The following is a 7233-nucleotide window of genomic DNA, read 5'->3' on the forward strand; positions in this document are numbered from 1 at the left end:
ATGCTTGTAGCACCACTAGGATGAGGACTTGCCCATCCTGCCCAAGCATGAGGAGATGGGAAGATGCAATCCAGATGATGGACCTTGGGGGCTGCCCACCCTGGGACTCTGGCCCTGTTGTGCCTCTCTTCAGACCCTCCTGATCAGCTGCAGCTTTTGAGTATGGAGCAGGGGTGGATCTGGGGAGGTACCTTGGCTGGGATGTCACTGTAGGCACAAGCTGTGGGAGCAGGTGAGGAGGTAACTGGGCAGTGCAACCGGAGCATCCTTGGTCTGGTCCAGCAATGACACCCTGGGGCACTTGTTTGGGTTGGCTTTCTGCTACGTGTGGACACCAAAGGACTTTGCAAACACGGGCTATTGCAAGGAGCTAATTGACTTTCCATCGTATCCTCCGGTCTTTTTGCAAGTGAAATCCATGGGGAGGGGACTTGATCTCTGGCTCTTAAATGCTTGTAGCACCCCTAGGATGAGGACTCGCCCATCCTGCCCAAGCATGAGGAGATGGGAAGATGCAATCCAGATGATGGACCTTGGGGGCTGCCCACCCTGGGACTCTGGCCCTGTTGTGCCTCTCTTCAGACCCTCCTGATCAGCTGCAGCTTTTGAGTATGGAGCAGGGGTGGATCTGGGGAGGTACCTTGGCTGGGATGTCACTGTAGGCACAAGCTGTGGGAGCAGGTGAGGAGGTAACTGGGCAGTGCAACCGGAGCATCCTTGGTCTGGTCCAGCAATGACACCCTGGGGCACTTGTTTGGGTTGGCTTTCTGCTACGTGTGGACACCAAAGGACTTTGCAAACACGGGCTATTGCAAGGAGCTAATTGACTTTCCATCGTATCCTCCGGTCTTTTTGCAAGTGAAATGACTAAAACGCAGCCGCAGGCTCCCCAGTAAACAATGAGCAGTTGGTTTCACATGGCTCCCTGTCAAAAATCCCAAACTGGAAAGGCAGGAAAACAAACAATCAGATCAGAAAAGAAATGGGTGTTTGGCACTGGTTCCCTCCGTGTTGACTGGGCTGTGAGACAGACCCTGAGAAATAGCTCAGATTTTAGTCAAACCGCTCAGAGACAAGTAAGGGAGGGGGGGGAAAAAGTGGATAAAAATGCTTGTCTGCCTAAATCCAGGTGCCTGCAGTCAGAGAGGAGCAGGGGAAGGGTACGGGTCTCTGTGTACCTTCCAGATGGCAGATACATTTTAAACACAAGAGGCGTAGTTATACCCTGGGTACCGAAGCAGAGCAAGTGCCAGGAAATATATATGCTTCAGTTAAAAGATGGGAGTTTGGAAATTGAGAGCAGCACTTGGTTTGTAACCAGAATATAAACGACGGGCCTGAGGTGGAGCAGCAGCCAGGGCAAAGGCATCTCCTCAGTGGGCTCAGCTCTCCCGGTGACAGGTTGGGTCTGCTGCCTCTCTGATCATTAACCTAATTGACAAAAATTGGCTAGAGCACCCTAGGGGGAACTTGCTCATATATTTTCTTGCAGTCTGCAATAGCTGATGGGTGAATGATATTATTATTAGTCTTTTAACAGAAAAAAAAAATTAATGTTTCTTTATCATCCCATTTAGAGTGCTGGTTCCTTGTGATTCAGCTGGCCAGAAGCACGGTCCCAAAAGGGAGAGGTCCATGCTTTTGTTATTTTTCTGCACTGTTATGTTTGTGGTTTTTTTTTTTTTTTTTCAGCACAGTCTGGTAAGTTTCTGTTACTCAAAAGTTTGGAGTGTGGGGTTTTGTGTTTTTTTTTTTTTTTTATTTCCAGTGGGGAATGTCAGTTTTGAAAAAGTTCCTGCTTGAGGAAAGTTTAGTCTCACTTTATATAAACACCCTTAGATTTAGGCCATTTTCTCCCTTTAAGTCCTTGTTACAGCATTCGTATTATTGTGAGAAAGTAAATACCATTAAAGATGTTTCAAGTTTCATGGGCTTTCCTCTTGTTAAACAGAAGTGTATATTTTGACACATGCAGTCCCTGTGGAACTTAATGGAGACATCAGGGGATAGCATTTGGCATTTACAGGAAGGTGATTTTTTTCTACCCTGAGGCAATTTCACAGGCTTCTGAGAGTCTACCAGCCATGATGTCATGCAGCAGCCCTTACCTAATTTCTCTCCTTTATTGCAATTGCAACCTCCTCTCTCCCAAAGAGCAGCACTTCCTCACTGTGGAGGTCCATGGCTTTCTGGTGGGTGTCTCCAGCTCTCAGAACTCAATGGGACCAGCAGATAGTTTGGCAGCTTACGTTTCTAGCAGCTGTCCTCTCCTAGGTTGGAGTGTTTGCTAAGTACACATGGCTTCTTTGCTTCAAAAGATGCTTTTCAGCTGGCCTGTGCTTCATGTCCTCTTGTCTCTTCAGCTCTGCTGAAAATACACACATGCCTATTTAGTAGAAAAATACACATATCAATTTGGAAGTGATTCTGAGCATGAAACTCAAGGAACGAGGCACGTGTCTAACAAAACAAGGAGCTGCACTTTCTGACCCAGACAAATCAACTTTACAGATACTGATGACCCAGAGAGTGTGCAGAGTTGTACCACACCATTAATCCACCCTGGGAAGCATAGGGTGGATGATGTCCTCCTGCTGCAGCTCTTCTGGGAGGGGAGGTGGTACCCGGACAGTGGTCCCTGAGGTGCTGTGGGTCTTAAGGACAGGACAGACAGATGTGAGACAAAAGCTGGGTGCTCTCTTGCCCCAGCACAGCTGCATTACCTGGCAACACCATGGGAATTGCAGAAAGTGGAAGCAGAATAAGCTGGGTGGGGGACATGATGCAGGGCTGGTTTGCATCGCTCCCAAAAAGCTGCTGGTCCCCTCACGCTTGGCAAAAACCAGTGTGCAGCTTGCTTGAACCAGCCACTGAGTGTTAAAAACCCTAGGGCAGGAGCTTACCTTGCAAGGGGTCCCTTCCCCTGTCTCAAAATGGGAGCTGCTTTATCCCAACTGTCTCACCTGCGTTTGTCCGACCTGCTCTCAAATCCCAGCAGCTCCCCAACTGTCTGTCCTGAAGTTTAAATAATCTTCGCTACCAAGTTGTTTTTTTTTTTTTTTTTTCTCCTTAGTGTCTAATCTACAATTTACAGCCCATTACTTCTTGTCCTGTTCCCCCCTGGGGATACAGTGCAATTTATTCCCGCACCCTTTGTAGCAACCTTTTACATAATTGAAGACTGCTATCATGTCTCTTCTGCCTTCTGATTTCCAGACTAGACAAATCCATTTCTTTTGGGGCTTCTCTTTGTTTTTTTTTTTTTTTTTCCCCCCCCATTTCCCAACAGGTTGTGTTTTTCTGCCCGTTGTTCGCTCTCTTTACTACCTTCTGAACTGTCTCCAATTAGTCCGCATCTGAAGTGTTTGTGGCTGTACGTGTGAGGAGGAGGAGGAGACAAGCTAGTTAGGCTTTTGGGCTGCGTGGAAGGAAAGCAGTATTAAAAAGCTAGAGGTCCTCGGGGTTATGCTACATGGAGTTGCTTATATGGGAGTAAGAGGTTACAAGAGAGGTAATGCCTGTAAATGAAACGATGCTGAGTTTGGGCAATGGGCTCAGATGCCTCCAAGTGCTTCCACGAAGCTTGGGGTTGAATGAAGTTGGATGCTCTTGGATGTAAAAGATGCTCGTTTCTGTCCAGCTGGCCTTGATGATTCTGTGTGGGTTTGGGCTCCTTCAACCTGCCCCCGGGGTGCTCTTCTTGCCCTCTCAGGGCTAAGGGAGGCTGCTGTGAGCTCGCAAGCTCCCGGGGAGAGCCGCCGCCGCCGCTCGCTCCCCTGAGACGCCAGCAGCTCAGCTCTGGGATGTTGGCGCTGCTCCTGACGCCGTCGCTCCATGTTTCATTCCTGTCTCGCCGGGTGGTGGGAGGAGACGCTCTCGGCTTCCCCTCCACACCGATCGGGGGGGTTTGTCATCTCTTTTCGGGATGGGGGAAGCTGATTTGCATTTGTGTCTAATCATTTTGGCAAAATTGTTCACGTAACGAGCTCTCGGGGAGAGCCTCGCTTCTCCTCCCCCTCCCAGCAGGGAGCTGGGAGCTCCCTTGCCCCAGCACCTTACCAGGGAAGGGCTGTGTGGAGCTGTGGGGATGGGGAGAGGGAGACAAGGAGATGAATGGTGAACCCCCAGAGTTCAATTACCCCCAAGCTCCCACCACAAGCAGGTAACCATGGAGACATTCAAATCCAAGGCATCACCAGTCCCCAGGTAACAGCACACACACACATGTATATATATATTTATTTAAATAAAGACCCTAGGCTTGTCACTGGGAAAGCTGTCTCGGTGCGTTCAGGCTGGCTGCCACACTGGGGTTGTCTGAGGTGCAGGGCTGGATTTGGGGGCATGGTGTGTGCAGGAGGGTGTCAAAACCACTTCTCTGGGGGGCTGGAAGGACACAGTGTTAGAGGGTGCATTTGCACCTCTACCAGTGTCAGCTCATAGCAATAACATAGGAGAAATGGTGAGGAATGGGGCTGCTGATGTGCACGAGCCCTCTGGCAGTGTGTTTTTTTTTCCCTTCTGCACATGCCAGGATGGTCTTGCTTTCTCTGGATTTGGGATACTGATGTGCAGTGCCCTGGCAGAGGGATAAGGGATTTCTATGCATCCCAAAGAGGGTGAGTGTGCAAGTTTTCCTCGTGCTCTCTCCCCGAGGTGCTGGCAGAGGAAGTGTGCCAGGGCAGGAGCACGCTCGCCGAGTGTGTGAATGAATGGCAGTGCTGGAGGAGATGTATAAATGAAGCACTCGTCTCCAGGATTTTCCTTCCCTTAGCTTCATTCAGATTTAGGGATGAAGGTTTTAAAGAGACAGCACCCAGGCTGGGTGGCACAAGCGGGCATCCCTGTGAGGGGGTGGTCAGGCACCTGGCCCTGCTGCTTCCCCAGCCCCCGAGGTGCCAGTGAGGCACATGCAATATCTTGGTAAAGCAAAAATAAAATAACTTGTCCCCAAACAGGCTGGTACCCTGACTCTCTGGGGTGATGTGCACCCATGATGCCACTCATGGCTGCCCCATGTGGGTGAGGTATGTGCTGGGGAAGGGGTTGTGTGCCATTCAGCAGTACACGCCGGGGTTCAGTGCAAGCATGAGGACAGGGACAGTTTTGGGACAGCGTTATCAACACTGTCAGTGTCTGGTCCTGGAAGCTTCTGAAGTCCAGGATGCCCCTCAGCATTGCCAAGTGGCACAGGAAAGGGAGGAGCTGGAGGGACAAGGGGGTATGGGAGCATCCTGCCCACCCAAACAACCCCCTAGCCACGGCTACAGTGGGCTATCTCTCAGAGAAGTCGGCAATGACAAGGCTTTGGGGACTCCTGTGCAAACCATCTGGGCTTGTGCCGAGCTGTGCCATGCTGGGACTTCTCCCTGCACATGTTAAGGGGGAATATATAAAGACCTGTGTGCTACAGACCCTTTGGCAGTATCACTGGGCAGCTGTGGCAGTGCTGTGGGTCTCCTTGATTGAAATGCAGAGAGCCCATTGTCACCTCTAGCTTCTTCACCCGGCATGTTCAGGGTCCAGTTGTCTATGTCCATGCCCAGGGTGTCTGGGAAGGCAAAATGATGGAGCAGTTGGGGAAGTGCACCTCTGGAAACACAATTTAAGAGGCTTTGAATGCAACCCCTTCCTACTGGCAGCCCTCAGATGCTGTGGGGTTAATCTCTGGCTGATCTGGAGGGCCACATACCTCCTTGTCCCCACAGCTGGCCTTGCTTCGGCTGCTGGTTAAGGGGAGGCCTCCTGTCAGAGAACAGCAGGGAGTGCAGGGTTTTATTTTGCTTGGAAAAGTGGTGGCTGGAAAACCCATGCTTGCTTTGCATGGGAAGAGCTGTGGAGGTCCCCACGTCCCGGGAGCAAGGTGTGTGCAGGAAGGGGGAGACCTGGGTTGGAAGAGGGGTTGGGGAGCACCAGCTGGTGGCACAATGTGGGGGTCCTCTGCCACCAGCCCCTGTGTGGGACCAAGCTGGTCAAACCAAACCTGCTGAAGGAGTTGGATGCAGGTTTCTGGGTGGGTGGCTGAACCCGGGGTGGCTGAGCTGGCCTTGGGTGGGCAGAAAACCAGTTGTTTGCTCGGTTGTGCACCCTGTCCTGACTCCCGGTGTGTGTGCAAAGTGTGTGTGCAAGGGGGTGGTGTGCCCGGACAGTTCCTGCTCTGTTTTGGTGGAGCTCAGCTCCTTCCCTCCTTTGTTATCCTCCGTCTGCCCCCTCTGGTATATGTGCGAGTTTCCTTTCTCCAATTGTCAGAAATTTCTTTTCCACTGTGTGGGCAGGAGACAGATTTTAACTGTCTCTATTTTCTCCTCTTTTTTTTTTGTGTGGGACCAAGCTGGTCAAACCAAACCTGCTGAAGGAGTTGGATGCAGGTTTCTGGGTGCTGCTGCTGGGTGGGTGGCTGAGCTGACCTGGGTGGGCAGAAAAGCAGCTGTTTGCTCGGTTGTACACCCCGTCCTGACTCCCGGTGTGTGTGTGCAAAGTGTGTGTGCAAGGGGGTGGTGTGCCCGGACAGTTCCTGCTCTGTTTTGGTGGAGCTCAGCTCCTTCCCTCCTTTGTTATCCTCCGTCTGCCCCCTCTGGTATATGTGCGAGTTTCCTTTCTCCAATTGTCAGAAATTTCTTTTCCACTGTGTGGGCAGGAGACAGATTTTAACTGTCTCTATTTTCTCCTCTTTTTTTTTTTTTCTTTTTTTTTTGTATTTCGTTTTATCCCCCCCTCCCCCTTCCCTCTCGCATTCCTTCCTTCCCTGCTCTTCTTGTCTCTCCCTCCCCTCCCTCCCTCCTTCCCCTCCCCTCCCTCCCTTACTCCCTCCCCTCTCCCCGGCTCTTTTTCCTCTCTTTCTATTCCAAATAAATGTCTGTGGAATAATATCCCCACCTCGCCCAGCTCTCCTGCGGGAGCCATGCCTCTATCTCCAGGTAAGGGGTGGTCGGCGAGGGGATGGTGACCCTGGGGAAGCTCCCACTCGTTCTCCCAAAGTAGACAAATGGGATTTGGCTGTCGCCGTGGAGGACATCGTGTGTGTCCCCCCCCTCCATCCACTCGCTGCTACCTGTTGGAGACGGCCGGGAGAAGGCAATCCCCGCCAGTTGGGGCTTTTCTCCATCCTCCTCCTCCTCTTTTCCTTGAGGGATTCCATCTCGGTGGACATTGATTTCCTCCCCTCCCTTCCTTCTTCTCCGGCGGCTTTTGTCTCCTCCCGGCCGCCGGGGATGCGCTGAGCTCCGGTTACTC

At 51.5% G+C, this 7233-nt stretch overlaps 1 protein-coding gene across 2 annotated transcripts in view; it reads left to right on the top strand.

Moving 5' to 3' along the window:
* Window positions 1-6871: 6871 nt before the first annotated feature.
* Window positions 6872-7233, top strand: part of CACNA1E (calcium channel, voltage-dependent, R type, alpha 1E subunit) — a 189671-nt gene continuing 189309 nt past the window's right edge. The window contains exon 1 of one of the 2 annotated variants that reach the window (XM_014943403.1): window positions 6872-6917. The gene's annotated coding sequence lies outside the window, so the exon portion shown is untranslated. The remainder of the gene's footprint in view (window positions 6918-7233) is intronic. The other variant, XM_014943404.1, reaches the window with a different exon arrangement.

Source organism: Calidris pugnax, unplaced genomic scaffold (genome assembly GCF_001431845.1).
Source record: "Calidris pugnax isolate Ruff unplaced genomic scaffold, ASM143184v1 scaffold63, whole genome shotgun sequence".
NCBI classification, from domain to species: Eukaryota; Metazoa; Chordata; class Aves; order Charadriiformes; family Scolopacidae; genus Calidris; species Calidris pugnax.